Source organism: Stegodyphus dumicola, chromosome 6, assembly GCF_044657685.1.
Source record: "Stegodyphus dumicola isolate Sdum_Otavi_A_Nest chromosome 6, ASM4465768v1".
Taxonomy (NCBI): Eukaryota; Metazoa; Arthropoda; class Arachnida; order Araneae; family Eresidae; genus Stegodyphus; species Stegodyphus dumicola.
In genome coordinates this window covers 1067535-1087317 of record NC_140773.1, presented here as the reverse complement: position 1 = coordinate 1087317, position 19783 = coordinate 1067535, and positions in this window count along the sequence as shown.

Here is a 19783-nt window from a genome sequence, read left to right as displayed (position 1 = left end):
CACAAGTTCTTTTTCACAAGTTCATTTTCACTAGTTCTTTTTCACAAGTTCTTTTTCACAAGTTCTTTTACCCAAGTTCTTTTACCCAATCAAGTTCTTTTACCCAATCAAGTTCTTTTTCACCTTTTTCACAACAAGTTCTTTTACCCAATCAACTTCTTTTACTCAAGTTCTTTTTCTCAAGTTCTTTTACCCAATCAAGTTCTTTTACGCAAGTTCTTTTACCCAAGTTCTTTTACCCAATCAAGTTCTTTTACCCAAGTTCTTTAACCCGATCAAGTTCTTTTACCCAATCAAATTCTTTTTCACTACTTCTTTTTCACAAGTTCTTTTACCCAAGTTCCTTTTCACAAGTTCTTTTTCACAAGTTCCCAAGTTCTTTTTTCTTTTTCACAAGTTCTTTTACCCAATCAAGTCCTTTTACCCAATCAAGTTCTTTTACCCAATCAATTTCTTTTACCCAATCACAAGTTCTTTTACCCAAGTTCTTTTTCCCAAGTTCTTTTTCCCAAGTTCTTTTTCACAAATTCTTTTTCACAAATTCTTTTTCACAAGTTTTTTTACCCAAGTCCTTTTACCAAATCGAGTTCTTTTACCCAATCAAGTTCTTTTACCCAATCAAGTTCTTTTTCTTGTGAAATCAAGTTCTTTTTTGTTCTTTTTCCCAAGTTCTTTTACCCAATTAAATTTCTTTTATCCAAGTTCTTTTACCCAATCAAGTTCTTTTTCACAAGTTATTTTTCACAAGTTCTTTTTCCCAAGTTCTTTTTCACAAGTTCTTTTACCAAATCAAGTTCTTTTAAGTTCTTTTTCCCAAGTTCTTTTTCCGAAGTTCTTTTTCACAGGTTCTTTTTCACAAGTTCTTTTTCACAAGTTCTTTTTCACAAGTTCTTTTTCACAAGTTCTTTTTCCCAAGTTCTTTTCCCCAAGTTCTTTTACCCAATCAAGCCTTTCGTGTGTCCTTTAAGAAGGCTGAAGTTTTTATTCTCGAACTCGGCTGAAGTTTTTATTATACTCATTATGGTGAATCTTTACATTATGGTAACTTGGCGATTTTTTGGCGAAAATTTGGCGAACAACCCTGCTACAGCAACCTCCTAGTTTTTTTGGACGCGATTTTGTTTTCACGAAGTAAATGCTTAATCATGACGAAGATTATGTGCGAAATTGGGAGTTTACCCAAGTTTTTTACCCAATCAATTGGAGTTTACCCAAGTTCAATTGGAGTTTACCCAATCAATTGGGAGTTTGCCCAAGTTCTTTTAAAGAAAAATTTTACCCAAGTTTTTACCCAAGTTAATTTTACCTTAGTTAATTACCAAGAAATTTTACCCAATCAAGTTCTTTTTCACAAGTTCTTTTCCCCAAGTTCTTTAACCCAATCAAGATCTTTTACCAAAGTTCTTTTTCACAAGTCCTTTTTCACAAGTTCTTTTTACACAAGTTCTTTTTACACAAGTTCATTTTCACTAGTACTTTTTCACAAGTTCTTTTTCACAAGTTCTTTTACCCAAGTTCTTTTACCCAATCAAGTTCTCTTTCACATTTTTCAGAACAAGTTCTTTTACCCAATCAAGTTCTGTAACCCAATCAAGTTCTTTTTCCCAATCAAATTCTTTTTCACAAGTTCTTTTACCCAAGTTCCTTTTCACAAATTCCTTTCCACAAGTTCCTTTTCACAAGTTCTTTTTAGACAAGTTCATTTTCACTAGTTCTTTTTCACAAGTTCTTTTACCCAATCAAGTTCTTTTACCCAATCAAGTTCTTTTTCACCTTTTTCACAACAAGTTCTTTTACCCAATCAAGTTCTTTTACTCAAGTTCTTTTTCACAAGTTCTTTTACCCAAGTTCCTTTTCACAAGTTCCTTTTCACAAGTTCTTTTTCACAACAAGTTCTTTTTCACAAGTTCTTTTTCCTTTTTCACAAGTTCTTTTACCAAATCGAGTTCTTTTACCCAATCAAGTTCTTTTACCCAATCAAGTTCTTTTACCCAATCAATTTCTTTTACCTAAGTTCTTTTTCCCAAGTTCTTTTTCCCAAGTTCTTTTTCACAAATTCTTTTTCACAAGTTCTTTTACCAAATCGAGTTCTTTTACCCAATCAAGTTCTTTTTCTTGTGAAATCAAGTTCTTTTTCGTTCTTTTTCCCAAGTTCTTTTACCCAATCAAATTCTTTTATCCAAGTTCTTTTACCCAATGAAGTTCTTTTTCACAAGTTCTTTTACCAAATCAAGTTCTTTTAAGTTCTTTTTCCCAAGTTCTTTTACCAAATCAAGTTCTTTTAAGTTCTTTTTCCCAAGTTCTTTTTCACAAGTTCTTTTCCCCAAGTTCTTTTTCACAAGTTCTTTTCCCCAAGTTTCACAGGTTCTTTTTCACAAATTCTTTTTCACAAGTTCTTTTACCCAAGTTCTTTTACCAAATCGAGTTCTTTTACCCAAGTTCTTTTACCAATACCCAATCAAGTTCTTTTACCCAATCAAACAAGTTCTTTTTCACAAGTTCTTTTTCACAACAAGTTCTTTTTCCCGAGTTTTTTTTCACAACAAGTTCTTTTTCCCGAGTTCTTTTACCCAAGTTGTTTTACCCAATTAACAAGTTCACAAGCACCCAAGTTCTTTTTCATCACAAGTTCTTTTTCACAAGTTCTTTTTCACAACAAGTTCAATAAATTCCCACACAAGTTCTCTTCCACAAGTTCTTTTTCACAAGTTCTTTGACCCACTCAAGTCATTGACCCACTCAAGTTCATTGACCCACTCAAGTTCTTTTGACCCACTCAAGTTCTTTTGACCCACTCAAGTTCTTTCTTCTAACCCACTCAAGTTCTTTGACCCACTCAAGTTCTTTGACCCACTCAATTTCTTTTGACCCACTCAAGTTCTTTCTTCTAACCCACTCAAGTATTTTTGACCCACTCAAGTTCTTTTGGCACGCTCAAGTTCTTTGACCCCCACTCAAGTTCTTTTTTTCCACTCAAGTTCTTTTTCCCCCCAAGTTCTTTTTTCCCCAAGTTCTTTTTCCTTAAGTTCTTTTTCCTTAAGTTCTTTTTCCTATCACGGATCCCACGAAAACTTCACAGACTTGGCCTATGAAACCAAAACTAACGTAAGTTTTTGCCTATAATGTCAACATTTTAAGATACGGGATACTTTTTCTTTGTCAGACAAAATATAAATATAAACGAAATCTTACCAAAATTTACAAGGAACAGTTTTATTCATATGTTCTGGACGCAATTAAATAAGTGTACCAGAACAAGTTAAATTAGTTAACTGGCGGTAAAATTAATCCGTAGCGTTCTCATAGGATTCATTTGGCTAATTCTAACTGGTGTAAAGTAGATTATTACTTTTACATTTATTTTGTTGCGTTTAATCTGTACTATATACTCAATTTGGAATCTAGGTATTTATTATGATGTAAATTGTATACAGTTTGTATCGCACTGAAACGACTAAAATATGAAAATTCGTTCTAAAATAGAACGGTTTCAGAGTTTTTGAATTTTGATTAATTTTTAAAGACTAAATTCCCATCAACTATATTTAACCCGTCATTTTAAGTTGCAACAAATTATTAATAAAATTATTAATTAATTAAATATTGGCAACAAAAATATGTTTTTTTTTTTTGGTTTTGGTAAAAGTGTATTTTGGTAAAAGTGTATTTTTTTTTTTTTTTTTGGTTACGGGTACACCTTGGCGAAAATTGGCGATTTTTGGCGGTACATGGATACCAAGTTTGTGCAATTCTTTGACTTGTATCCACGTACACGTCGCCCTATTTTCACTTAAAAAATATCAGAAAATTGCACAAACTTAGCATTGCGCACTCCCTTTGTCCATGTGCACATCGATGTATTTTCACTTAAAAAGTCAAAGGAACACCTAGTTCTAGCTAAATGTACATTTACGGAACATTCAACTACACAGGTTACCATAAAGGAAGCAACAACTTGGCGGTAAATGAAACAACAACTTCGCGATAATACAAGGGGTACTCTTTAGTCTACTCTAAACTGGTTTAGAGTAGACTAAAGAGTACCCCTTGTATTATCCCCTTGTATTACCTCGAACCTTGGTTTTTATCTCTTAATTTATTATTTTATAGGCTAATCTTTGGAATATGTTAACAGGTAGTTTGACGACATTTTGGTAAGGCGATAATGGTTACTAGCTAGGACTTTAGCAGTGTACATGGATATAGTCAAGAGTGTGCGCAATGCCATTTTTGTGCAGTTTTTTTTAAAGTGAAAATAGGTCGACGTGTACATGGATGATACCGTGTATGTGAAATTCGTAAAAACGCGGCAAGTAGTGGGCGATTCTACACTTTGTCCCAATTTCGCACCTAATCTTGGTCATGATTAAGCACTTTTGTTCCATAAAAGTTCTAGCATAAGCGTAATTCGGCTAGCAGATTGTTGGAAAAAAATGTTGGAAATGTTGAGAAAAAAAAAAAAAAAAAAACATGCCTTTACTTCGTGAAAACAAAATGGCGTCCAAATCAAAACTAGCAGGTTGCTGTAGCAGGGTTGGTCGCCAAAGTTTCGCCAAAAAATCGCCAAGTTACCATAATCCAAAGATTAAACATTTTATATTCCAGTTGCATTAATAGATTAGCTTGGTGAATTTCCAAATGTTTAAATCCTCATTTTGAAAATTTTGAAAATTTTGAAATAGCGTTCTGTCCCCAAATCGTGTTATTTTTCACAATTTCTAGATTTTTTTCCCCTCATATATCGAAAAATTATAGAAAATAAGTTGAGGTTTTTTTAGTTCATTCCGAAACGAATATTAAAGATCAGAAGCGCAACTAAATCATGAATGTCAGCCACTGCTTTTCACCTGATATATGGTTATAACATTTGTGAAAACTCTTGATTTGCTAATGCCACATACCAGCTTTCTTGACGTCATCGTCTCATGAGAATATATCATGCAGTGAATGTTTATCTCTGAGATTATTCTCACTCTTCTTCGCGTATCTCCCACATATTGAACCAACAGTTATATTATTTTGTCAAATTAAGGAAGATTTTAATAATAATACTTGCTCTACTCCTTAACTCCTATTTGATGCGCCATACACATCGATGCTAAATAATTAAGAATGTACTATCATATAAAGGATATATATAGCAGGAATCACTGTTTATTAATAAATGATTGAATTCTCTTGCCTCATAAGCTCATATTAAACATTATCCTTAGCTTTCCTATGATAGTTTCAGGCAAGTACTTTGCATGAAATATGCATGATGTTATAATATCTCACATGTGTATGTATAGCAAGAGAACATAATACCTTATAGGTAAATGATGAGTGATCAATAGCAAGAGCCAATTGAGACAAACCGTACGGTGCTGTTTTAAATATGTACATAATAACACGAGTTACTAATTTATACGATTTAAGAGTTAGGCAATATCCTGATTAATTTAGAATTGTTCGAAGTCATATTATTGACAAGAATGCATTGATTGGTAAGATAATTCTCGAATATCTTATCAATTGTTTGTCCCTAACTGAATAATTAATGAGATTGGGAAATTAGCATGTCTTCGTTAAATTCTAACTCGTACTCCAATCAAATACGAAGTATCTTAACTTGGATACATATTTAATTAGAACAATGTCGTATTATCAGTCTGTGATGATTTTAAGGCTTCTTCCAATGGCTCGAATAGATCTTCTTTCGTGTGTGTTACTTTCTATTGCATTTAAATACGTTATGCTTATAGTACATGTATTTGTTAATGTGAAGTATTTGTTAATGTTGAAGTGAACACTTTAATTTCGATTATTAGTCCAAAGGAGCTTTGTCCTTGAGGGGCTAATGTTTTCGTTTTGCGATTTTGCTTTGTATCACTCTGAATGTCCATTTTACTTTTCAAACTGTTGCCACCAAATGATAGAGTCGTGCATTATATTCGAAGAAATTAAATAATGAAGAATCTGCATCAATGTATGTATGTTTCTCGCATTGTGATAAAACAACGGTACTTAGAGCCATCGAATTTTGAATGACGTAATCCTACTGCGAATATTGGCATCTGGAATCCCTAATTTTAAATTTGGAATTTGTTTTATGATCGATTTCATATTTTGTAAAACTGCAACGAATTTTTGATTAACAAACTCAAGGATTTCAAAGCGAGCCTTGGCAACGTTGTACAGAAAAATCATTTTTATCTCCAGCGCTTGAGTTTGTGTACCGCAAATTCTAAACATATGCTCAATTTAAAATTATTTTGTGATATTGCTCTTGAAGTGAATTTTACGGTTTAGTGCAAAGAAAGTGATATTTAATAAATAAAGGTAACACACGAAACGTTAAAAAAACGCGCCTTTGGACGTAATTTAAAACCTAAAACCTTTCACATTTTCTTGTTATTTTTAATATATTTTTTCATATAAATTGTATTGTGTATAAAGTGTTTTATGGCTAATCTTTGGAATATGGTAACAGGCAGTTTGGCGACATTTTGCTAGGCGACCTAGGACTTTGGCAATGATGTGAGAAGTGTGAGAAGTCCAATTACGCATTATTTTGTGTGAGAGAAATGAGAGATCATGAGATATGTCATGTGACATTTATGGACGAATCACAGTTCTTTACTAGGAAAAGGAGGGAAATTTGGAAAAATATCTGCAGTACTTTAAGTATTTTTTATTTAGCTTCATTGTGTGTTTTATGAAAAAGTGTTGCTTAATTTTTGGATCGTATGGCCCTATGAAAATGTGAATTCGAAATTTTTATTGCGTTTAGCTTCATTGTGTGTTGTGTGGGAATGAAATGAGATTGTATGAAAGGAAGGATATTACAGATAAGTTTGAATGGCGGTGCAAGAAATCTGGTGAAAATGGACATTTTGTGATCCGCCATGCACTCAAGATTCTGTAGAAGATTAGGTAAGTTAGTATTTTTAATCATTTGAGGATATTATTTTTATGTATTGTTCTAAATATAAGGAATAAATAAATTAATATGCTATTATTGGAAAATTTTTATTAGCAATGAATTAGTTTAAAGTAATTAAGATTTTAAGTTAATTTTTATTAATTTAATGTATGTGTTTATTTATATTTTAAGTAGCGTTTTTAATTTAATTATATTTTAATTAAATGGTAGTAGTTATTTTGTGAATTTTGTGAATATGAGTTTGTAGCATTTTGGAATATGTTTCTGTAGAAGTAGACGTGCATGGAAATAACTTAAATATTTGACACTAAGTATTTGCAACCATTTTTAATGTTTGCGTTATAAATTCGCAGGTGACGTTTATAATAGATAATTTAGAGGGAAAAGTTTTTGGATATTTTATTTATTTTATACGTGCAGATGTTCATCCTTGGAAAGGGTATATACTTTTTCGCGATCAGGTAATTTCATATTGTTATTAGCTCTTTAACAGAAGGCATCATTTATGTTATGTTACAAATCAAATCTAAATCACTTGTTTGTTGGTATTTGAAATGACATACGTAAAATTTAAGTTCCTTCTGAGGCTTTCTTAATCTGCTTCATTTCGCTTTCTAAACATGGCCCTCAGATAGAACTCAACAAGATATAAGACTATGCCGAAACCGAAATTCTCTCCTTTAAACTCATCGAATTACACCGCGAAAGCAAGGGAGAAAATACGTTACACGTCCAGCTAACCGCCAGAAGATTAGTGCGTCGAATTCCAGTTATTACACAAACTGTTTCTCATTTTCCTGGCTTGAAAAACCTAGTAGTCTCTACCAGGTTGCCAATAATCATAATTTAAAAGGAGGATTTTGTTGCGAATCCGTAAACCTAAAGAAAAGCTTTTGTAATTTCTTTCCTGTCTTGCACATGCGCTTCTGATAAGAAAGATTTGTTTAATTTTTTATTTTTCGAAACCTACAAAGCTTTACTTAAATTTATGCAGATTATTTTATCTAAATTTGGGCACATTAATTTATCTAAATTTACGCAAATATATTGTCAAAATTAAAAGCACTTTCAAAATTATGTCTTCCTCCTAAAACAAAAGAGATAGAGAGATGAAAATCTTTTTATTAAAGCTGTATTCCGGCTTAATGCCTCCCTTTTTATTTATTCTAAGAGAGATAAGTAGACAAATTAACGAAGTTTTCCAGACTCTCTGTCGAAATTGCTTTACTGAATTTTCTAAGATGGAGATTCTTTTCGTGCATCCTGCTCTGGTACATCAAATTGCCAATTTAACGGTAGATATATGAATCAATCAACTCATAATATGAGTTTGGAAATACGACTAGAGACCTCATATTTTTATTCTCGATAAAGAGCAACATCTTAATTAAATACTTTTGAGTAGCGAAAATAGATGTTTTACAGTAAATACCCTAATTAATTAAATACCCTTGAGTATTTACAGTAAATACCCCAATTAATTAAATACCCTTGAGTAGCAAAAATAGAAGTTTTACAGTAAATACCCTAATTAATTAAATACTCTTGAGTATTTACAGTAAATACCCTAATTAATTAAATACCCAAATTAATATAATACCCTTGAATAGCGAAAGTAAATGTTTTACAGTAAAGATAGTGAATCAGTTGGCATAACCAGATCCATATTTCAATACCCTTGAGTAGCGAAAATAGATGTTTTACAGTAAATACCCTAATTAATTAAATACCCTTGAGTATTTATAGTAAATACCATAATTAATTAAATACCCTTGAGTAGCGAAAATAGATGTTTTACAGTAAAGACAGTGAATCAGTTGACATAACCAGATCCATATTTCAACAGTGTAAGGCAGCGATCATCCATAAAAGATAGTGGTTATCCGAATATTGCAGATCATGCAAGGGTTGCCTTCGTGGAGCCCTTCCTAAGGAAAAGCTAGGTCGTATTTACGTAATTCACGGGGAAAAATCACAGAAATCAACCATGCAGCCAGTTTGACCCGGGATCGATTCGAGTTCACTTAAAATCGATTCCAGGTCGAACTCCCAGTATTGAGCGCTCTAGCCTCTCAGCCACTGGCGGGATTTTGTAGAGGATAAACAGGGTATTTGACGGAATGTGAAATGAAATATCTCTTATGAATTGCTTGCTGAAAACTGAAGCCTTACGAGAAATTTACAAAGCCAACACTTGAAACAGATAGATAAGGCTATTGAAGAAAATACCAGGTCTACTGACAAAAATGTCGTGTTTCTTCATAAAAAAAAAAAAAAAAAAAAAAAAAAAAGGAGACGTAATATAAGGATAATTTCTATTGAAAAGAATTATGACACACTCATTAAATCTTCCTAATATCGGCCACCATCAAATTACCATATTTTACAAATCATTCAAAACCGCTTTAATGGCTAATATAGTTCAAATATAAAACACTGGCTTGTTGGAAAGTTTTGTATCTGAAATGCATTTTTCAATTTGTTGATTCATTCTTTTGAATAATGAGCTTCTTATCAGTTCCAATGCTAATTTTATTAAAATTTTAAAATCATTATGAAAATAAGTTGTAAATCAAATCTGAGAGTTTTCAGATTTTAAATTACGACCAAGGGGCGTTTTGTGTGTTACCTTTATTTATTTAATATCCTGTTTTACGTACTCAAACTATAAAATTCAGTTCAATAGCAATACCGCAAGTTAATTTTAAAATGAGCATATCTTTAGAACTTCCGATACAGAGTCTCGCCTTCGCTGGAGATAACAATGGTTTTTTTTTTTTTTTTTTTTTTTTTTTTTTCAGTACACTGTTGCCATTGCTTGCTTTGAAATCGTCGAGTTTGTTAATCAAAAATTCTTTGAAGTGTTACAAAATATTGTTACGAATTTGGTATTTAAAAAGATAATGTTAGTTCAATTATAAATCAAACGGTTTTATTTCTCGCGTAGTGCAGCGCGTGACGAATATTAAAAGAAAGCTAAGCTGGAAAATTGAAACTACAAGAGCGCGTGCACTAAATAAATAAATATCTCTTTTTGATTTCGAGAAAGTACTGGAAATTTCTAGCGCGTGATTTTAAAATCTTATAAAAGGAGGAAAACATCTCAGTTTGTAGTAGTTGCTTAGTTTGTTGTTGTTTAGAAAACTGCTCTTGTTGATTGTAGCGAATTCGCGGATTAGTGTTCTTTAGCTGTTTTGAATTACGTTCTATTGGATATTTGAGTAGTTAAAAGATAACTACTGTGAGATATTGTAATACTGCATGATAATTTGAGAAAATTTAAGCATTTTTGTTGTGATAATAATAATTTTTTTTTTCATTTTTCCTCGGACTTGTGCATTCATTTCATAACGAACCCGTACGCACGCAACAATATGGAATCGATAATAAAACAAATTTCAAATTAGGGCTTCCACATGCCCATGTTCTATGGAAGATTACATTATTCAAATTTTGATGGCTCTAGGTATCGTTGTTTTATCAGAAAGAAACATACATAAAGAGTGCACCAATGTGTGTATGTAAGAAACATACACACATTGGTGCATTTATTCAGATTCTTCATTATTTAATTTCCTTACACATGGCTATAATATATGGTGACAACGATTTGAAAAGTGATAAAGCCTTTTAAAGTTTTAGACGCAAAATGCGGAAGCGAAATTAATAGTCCTTCAGGGCAAATTGCCCCTTTGGATTAATAATATTAATAGGAAGGTTTGCAAAGAATGGGAATAGTAGCGATTCATAAGATTGAAGTAGACTGTGCATATGTGAGAGTTATTAATAATAAGTACTCGAAAAAGTTAATTATTTGCAGGATTACTAAAAAGTAATGTTGCGTTTTAGTCTTATGGAGATATTGTTTTTTACTTCCTTGTACGAAGTAAAAAGGAAGTATTGTAATCGCGAAAAGTTTCAGCAGCATATTTCAACGAAAATATCCATTTTGACCGCTATCGAATGCAATTTAACGATGTTTTTGCGTGATATCTGTACGTAAGGACAGAATAAAAGACTCGTTTCCTCCAAAAAAAAATTATAAAACTGCTTTAAAATCAATTCTGAAGAGAAATTTTCGTGGCGTCTGTACGAACGTATGTACGTACGTATCTCGCATAACTCAAAAACCAGTAGCCTCAGAACGTTGAAATTTTGTATATAGGACTGCTATAACATGTAGATGTGCACCTCTTATTTTGGTTGCAATCGGCCGCACCAAACGCATATAAATACATTTATATATATATCCACTCTGTGACCCGGCTCAGTGATCTCAGTTTCTTTACTCTTATATGTTTGTAAATTGTACATTTTTTCCTTTAAAAATGATTGAATTATGTTGTTTTTATCTTCCGGTTAAGGTTTTTATGCCTTTAGTAAATCTGTATGCAATATGTTTAGAATTATCAACAATTTTAAAGTTGTTTAAGTGCCGCTAAGCCTTTTTTATGGCGGCCATTGATTGTTTACATTTGAAACAGCAGAATAGTGGATTTGGTACCAATCTAGAGAAACTAAGCTTCGCAACAACAAATATAACGCTTTCATTTATTATTGCCATTTAAATCATGCTTAATCCTTTCTGGAATTTTTTCGAGGAAATAAGTGTTTAAGATTTACTTCGTAATTTTTAATATAGGTATTTTGAGTTTTTATGTATTTTTGCCTTCTTGCGAAGTGAGAACTGAATTAATTGAATGAGAAATACTCAATCGGCTGTGAAAAACTGTTTCTTTTTTGTTTTATTTGCTTAATTTCTTTTATACATCATTCTAGCTTTATTATTTATTATAGTATTTGAATAGAACATGTGGCAACGATTAGATAATTCTATTCTTTAAATGATATAAATTTTGTGCATTATGAGTTATAATATGAACGAAATGTAATACTGTTAAGTGAATCTAGCGCCAGAGTGTCGCTATGGTAAACAAATACTAGAGTGAATTTTAAAGAATGCATTTATTCTATTTTGGTTTATGCGCTGTCGGCGAATTAGATATAATTTAATCCAATAAGTTTAAACGAAATGCAAGAAATCATACGTATAACTTAATATTCCGTACAAGGAAGTCATGTGGTGTACACATTAGAATTTTACATATTGTATTAGCTATAACTAATGATACCGTAATTTAGCATAATACAGAGGCTGTTCGCAAGTTTTTTAGACGATTTTGGTAAGCGGTAATAAAAACTCGGTTGCTGCAAAAGAAGTAATTGAAATTGTACTATGTTTTTAAAAGTCAAAATTATCATCTGTGGCTTGAAAGTTTTGTTTTTATTCAAAATGGCGAATTTAACAAAGCAGTGGTTCGAAGCTACATTGACGCTCTTTCCGAAGAGAAATATGCATACTCCGTTATCCAAAAACGATGTGAGAGTCATGGTTTTGTGATATCTAAAGCGTCGATAGGTAATATCATCAACAAGAAAGGGAAAAAAAAAGTCAAATTCGAGCCTCAAGTGGGACAAAAATTCCAAACAAATATCCAAGGAAAAAACGGACGTCTTCGACTATTGCAAAGGCACGTTGTTTAATGTTGAAAGAAAATCCTCGTAGTAAAAAGGACAGTTTCAAAATCATTCAAATTCTCGGTGTCTACTGTAAACAAAATGATAAACGTTGATTTGAATCTTAAGAAACCGAAAAAACGCAATGAGCATCGTCTTCTTCGGAAGCATATCGCTCAACGCAGGACACGCTGCAGAATTCTATATGAGAAACACTTATCCAAAGTAAAATGGAAAACAATTGTCACAATAGATGAATCATGGGTGTGTTTCAATGACTGTAACAAAAAAAGAGCCATTGATTATCATAAAAGGGGAGAAAAAAATTTAAGTACATGGTTCAAAGAATCGAAAGAAAGTTTTTCTAAGGGATTCATGATTGTTGCTGGTTTTTCTTATAATGGCAAGTTAAAAATAAAGAGAGTGCAAAAAAATGTCAAGATTAACTCCAATACTATCAGGAACATATTTTATCGCCAATTTTTCTGAATGAAATACCATCGCTTTACCCACAGTGCCATCCATCTGTAAGACTCCATCAGGAAAAAGCTAGCAGTCACACATCAAGATCCACTGTAAATTTCCTAAAAGAAATGGATCAAGAAACTGGTATCAAGGCCATACCCTTCACTGATATCCGTACTAAATCTCCCGATGTGTCACCTATGGATTTTTGTGCTTTCGGACTTTTAAAAACTGCATTATCCAAACGTTGTCCCGGAACCCTAACAGGACTCTGGAAAGCTGTTCGGCAGGAATGGGATAGAATACCTCTTCTGCCACTTCAAAAGGCATTATTATCCTGGAATTTGCGGTGTCGAAAGATAGTTCAGAATAAGGGATGTCAAATAGAACATTTAAAACACAAGAATTTTATGTAATTTAGTTTTGTGAATACAATATACGTCGACTAAAAAAATACGACCTCTGTAGCTGTGCAAGCGTTTTTTTTTTTTTAAATATATGGTGAAGAATGCATCCTTCATAATTCCTCTGCATTACATGAAAAGCAACAGTTTTAGAATCCGAGCGTAAAGCATTTCTCAATATGAATTTTAAGAAAGAGTGCACTGTTTGAAGCTAAAAACATCCATCCGGTGCTCAAATTCTTTATCCACCGATAAATTTTAACTATGAAATAATTTCGAAGAAGTTCAAAGACTTAGCAATGAAATGTTCAAAAAATTACATGAAACGACAACCGGAATTCTCGTTATAAGCCACAAAATTGGTTTTCAAATCGGATAATGGACAGCTTTCTGTCCGATTCAATGTTGAGCTTGTTCATAGGCAACTAATGTGAGGCATATATGTCGGATTGGATTTTATTGAAAATAATTGAATGCTTTCCTCTTTCGGATGCTATTTATCTTGTTCGATTTGATTTCGAACAAAACACGACCCTTCGGCTCTGTGATCCAATACATCTTTTAAACAAAAATGGAGAAAAATAATTCTGAAAGCACATATCTGATATGTAATCTATAACTGAAAAAATGGCTATTAAATTATTAGGAGTTTTATCTCATTACGTCATTTTCTCTCAAGATCCTACTCCATAGGTTATTATATATATTACGCTTTTCTTGAGTAAAATTTCTCGCAAACAATGAGGCGTTAAAATAACACGATTTGGAACCGTTTAAGGACAAACCTGAGTGTACTTAGGAAACCTAGGTTAAGTGAATTTCTTCATCATGTGACACATGATAATTTAATTTTATTGAAAAAGAAGATGGAAAAATGACAGCTAAAACATTCTAAAATGCATCAAAAGAATTTTATAAAAATGTGGAAATGTAATACATGTAATAAGTCTATACAAATGTTACAGGCGGTTGAATTTGATTAAATATACAAGGTGATTCCAAAGGAAGTGATGCAGAAGTGCGTTTCTAAAGAAATTTTATTACATTATAAGGCATCAGAAGTGAGCGCAGGTCGACCCACCTAACCAAGCAAGCTGGTCTTATGGTAGGGTCATAGCAGACCATTACATTATAAGGTACTTTTCTCCTTTCTTCCAGAATGCTTTTGTGGTGTAACGGTAGCACACTCGACATGTAATCGGCAGATCCAGGTTTGAGTTCTTGCGACAGCTTTACGCATTTTGCGCCTCCGGTACCCCCTTTCCCAAAACTTAATGACTACATTGGCGCACGAACTAAAAAGTGGTGGATAATAATCGTCACCATCATGATTTGGTAATTGGATCCCCCATCCCCAGTTGCCCTTTAAAAAGGGGAGGCACGCCTTCGTGCTGCAACAGTAGCACGCTTGTTGCCCATTGTAGAGTTCATGGTAATAAGGTCGCCGATTTCTTAGCTAAGAATGGAGCTCCTGTCCTTTAAACATCACAGCCTGAACTTCCCTACAACTCCATTGAGTCAGTTGTTAGGAAAGACTTCACGGTCATCTTTTTGCAAGAACTCTCAGACAGAAATAAGAATAAAGACATTGTTTAGACAGATTATTGAAGTACCCGAATGGCCTAGGAAGAAAATCTGTAGCATTGTTTCGTCTTATATCTGGTCATGACTGTCTTCGTAAGCAACTTCAATGCATCAATGTTGCTCCCGATTCTCTTTGTCCCTTATGCAGTCTTGATGAAGACATGGAATTGCCACATCTCTGCAAATGTCCTGCAGCTTCTCGTATTTCGAATCGGAAGCTCTACTAGTAGGAACACTATAAGCTTATAGATATATTGATGTCGGTTTTCTTACCTATGTCTCGTATTTTATTTGATATTCGCTTGTCTTGCAACTTGCCATTAGAAATTTTAAAAAATAAAAAAGAAAATCCGAAAGGTTTTGGATTTTAAATTACGTCGAAAGGAGCCATTTTTTTAAAGCTTTGCGTGTTACCTACCTTTATTAAATATCATGTTCTTCGCGCTTAAACCATAAAATTCAATTCAATAGCAATATAGCAAAATAATTTTAAAATGAGCACATCTTTAGAATTTAGTTTCGTGCGCTGGAAATAAAAATGTTTTTTTTTCGTACATTGTTGCCATTCCTCGCTTTGAAAGTGTTGAGTTTGTTAATCAAAATTACTTTAATATTTGACAAAATATGAAACAGATAATAAAACAAATTCCAAATATGGTTTTCCAGACTCCCATATTCGCGTGGAGACGCACATTATTCAAAATTCGATGGCTCTAGGTGCCGTTGTTCTATCACAATGCGAGAAACATAAAAACATTTATGCAGATTCTTCATTATTTAATTTCTTTAAATGTAATACAGGGTTGTAATATTTTGTGGCAACAGTATGAAAATTGAATCAACGAAGAAAGCGAATACACGTAAAATGCCAAAACGAAATTAATAGCCGTCCTGGGCTAAAAAAAATCTTACAATGGGATGATATTTAATAGAAATGAAACAATTGATATTTATCAACAGATAAATTTAGAAAAATAGTTATAATTCGATAAATTAGTTTAATCTAAAAATTGAAAGAAGGGTCAAGACAAAGGAAAGATATCGTGAAACATTGGTTTTGATTGAAGGCTTCTCAACTTTGCGCTACAACATAATTTACATCTGCCTCCTCAAATAATTCCCGTTTAACTATTGATTTGCTAGTATTATTATGGCACAGAGGATTTAAAACAATGAAAAGTCATTAATTTTAGAAGTAGGATGATTTTAAGTGGTCTAATTTAAATCTCATTTTTTCCAGTGTAAATTACTAACCTCCCTCTCATATTTCCTTCTTTTCATATATTGTACCAGTTCACTTAATACTTTGTTTTCAGAATCATTAGGTTTTTTCGAAGACGTAAAAAATGAGCAATACCGCCGAGACTCGAATCCCGGACCTCTCGAATACGCGTCGTGTATGCTTCCAGTTATACCACGAAGGCATACAGAAAGAAAGGAGAAAATACCTTAATCCCCAATCCCCTTTGTAAAGGGGACTGGGGATTAAGGGGCCAAACCCTGGTGTTGACGAATTATCGTCCACTATCGTTTTGGGTCGGGCGCCATCTGTAGAATCATTAGGTTTTCTTGAAGCAGGAGACTTGATAAATCCCTCTCCGGGACTTCAGAAATTTACTTCTCGTATACGCGTCTAGTATGCTTCGAATTACACCACGAAGGCATCCGGAAGGAAGGGAGAAAAAGTCTTATACATTGTAAAATATAATAAATGATTTCCGTAGACATTAAATAAATGAATATGTAAAAATAATCACTTATTTGAGAAGCAAAGTTATGCGCATTTTAAAAATTTCCATTCTAAAACTGAAATTTTCTGTCACTAATCTAGGATTCCGTATAAATATACACGGTGGAAGTGGTTTGAAGGATACATACACGGTAACTGAGACAAATATTCATGTTATTGGGGGGGTGCCCTGCCGTTTTTATTACAGTTTTGTGCTACTAGTTTATTACCACGACGAAATCATTTAACATTTCCTTTTGTTTGCATTAAATTACAGACTCTCAAATACTTCTCGCGTCATTATGACATATATTATGCATATTTAACTGTAGCAGTAATAAAATAATACTAATTAGATGTGATTAGTAAAACTAATTACGTTTGCTTACGGCCGATTTATAAAGCTTGTAAGGATCCTAAGTTTTACTAACGTTTATTTTATTTTAAATCTATCCTATCACTTCTTATTTTCTACTTCCGGCCAGAATTAAAAGGTTTAACTTATTTATGCAAAGTCTTGATAACGCCAAGTACTTAAGTTGTGGCTTTTTGCCAAGCAAGAGAGAGGAAGGAGTTATTAGAAGCAGGCCGCTTGCCATAGTAGTTTTACTCGGTTGCTGGTTGCCTTCAAGGCCAGAGGTTTAGTCCTCTTGATAATTTCAAACGTATCGTAGTTTTAGCAGCTCTCTGTACTACATACGGATTTTGTTAAATAACGGCCAATCTTAAAGTTAGGCACTTGTATATTAATCCAAAGTTAGTTTTAGTTAGAGCTCTTAGTTAGTAGTTTTATATTCTTACGTTCAGACCACAAGTGGTTGGTCTCTGTATTCCGAAGTTCCGGAAATCTCTGTAAAGATAGAAAAATAAAGGGTTTCGTATACCCTTCCTGTGTGTATTGTCTACTTCACAATTTATTGAACATAGCTTGAGTAAGCTCCCTGTTCCGAGTCAGGACAGTTCATGTTTCCAAGGCAAGTAAAGAGGAACACAAGTCCTGATAAGCTAATTAAGATTGATGCAGATAATTTACGAAACTAATTAATTCTCACTTATAACTAATATTGAGTGATTAGTAAATCCTAAAGGATGCTTCTAAAATTGTTATTTATAGTTCACGCATCTACTCCTTCGTGATACGAAATACTAATATAAAGCTACTATGGACAGTGTAAAATTGACAAATATATATGGAAATGGATGGCATTTCATATCTTGATTACCTCTGTGAATTTGAGGTGAAATTGTTTCTGAAGGGGATAATAATTTGAATATTGAACTGCAGATGAAATTGTTTAAAAAATGTTAACGTTTACAATTGTTTATAAATTTTATCATCTCTTTCTTTTTAATTTTTAATCAAATCATTTTTATTGAGAAGAGTTTTAGAGTAAGCAGTGTGTCTTATTGGCAAACGCAATTTATGGAAATATTTAAAGTTTCTTAATTTTCATTGGTTCACCTTTACTTTACAAAATTACCACTTTTGCAAAATTATTTTACTCGGAATCCGTTTCAAACTAACTAGCTCTGATATTAAATTTCACAAGCGAAGTTGGGAAACAAATTTAATAATTTTAAAATTATTTATAAAGCGACATTTGTGCAGTTATATGTGCTCAAATAACATCATTAAAAAGGCATTAATAAAATCTCTAGGCCTGCTATGACAATCGTCATTTTTTTATATTTGGTTAGATATTCATCAGTAATATTGTACTATCACAGTCTAAACTGTTCTCTTTCTCCTTCTTTCTCTTTGTTGATCCCAAAGGGGTGTTGGACCAAAGAACTATTACTCTCGAAACGATATTTTGCGTCGGTTCACTACTAATGTCCATTTCACTTTTCAAATTGTTGCCACCAAATATCATAATTTTGTATTATATTTAAAGAAACTAAATAATGAATAATCTGCATTAATGTATGTATGTTTCTCGCATTGTGAAAAACATTGGTACCTAGAGCCAGCCAATTTTGAATAACGTAATCCTCCACGCGAACATGAGCACCTGGTTTGGTTTTGGTTTATTTAATTACGGCAAAGCACACTAGGCTATCTGCCTAAGGGGATGGATGCCTTCGTGGAGGACTTTGTAAGGGAAACTGGCTCGTATATACGTTACACATGGGGATAAACGCGAAAACGCCCATGCAGCCAGCCCGTTCGCGGGATTCGAACCTCGGACCGAACTACCAGTGTTCAGCGACTTTACCGCTCGGCCGCTAGTGGGCCCCATGAGCACCTGGAAGCTTGAATTTGGAATTTATTTCATATTTTGTAAAACTTTAATGAATTTCTGTTTAACAAACTCAACGATTTCAAAGCGAGCAATGGAAAAACTCTGCAGAAGGGAATAATAAAAAAAACATTTTTATCTCTAGTGCGCGAGACTCTTTATCGGAAATTCTAAAGATATGTCGTTTTTAAATATTCTAGGCCACGTACTCGCAAAACATGTATGTGTATTTAAATAAAAAAACCGCTCCCTTGGGCGTAATATAAAATCTGAAAGCTTTCGGATTTTTTTTCTTTGTTTCTTTCCTACTTTTCTTTTATTTCAGCAAAGTATTTGGGACCATTATAAATCCAAGTTCAATAATTTAAGGATGAAGGAAATGTAAATTTTACTGGTTATTTTAATAATAACCCATAATGGTGTATTAACTGATACAACTATATTTTACATCCAGAAATTGTGATGCTCTTATTCCCTGAAATTTTGATTTTCCTTTCGTTAATTATCCAGTTAATTAGAATAATTAATGATACAAATTTAAATCGTAATAATTTTGATGCTTCAGTATATAAAGAAGTTTTATCGTTCGCATTTCGTCTACTGAAAACAGTGGATACCTCTGCCGTGTATGCATTTTATGAAGATACAATGTGTCATCGAGTACTTGTTAATACGTTTCCAAAGTTTCTTCTGATTGACATTACAATCAGAACCCAGAAAATTTCACGGCTCTCTGTTAGGGTTCTGATTAGTTAAAATTGTAAGGTTTATTTTAATTAACATAACCAGTTATTTGACGTCTGTACTATTATTTCTCCCTTTCCGTTTCCCTCTCACTCGGAATGCAAATTAGTTCGCGTATTTAAGTGATAGTTTGAGATTGCTTACCCAGAGCGTGTTCTAACTGCTGAACGCCACA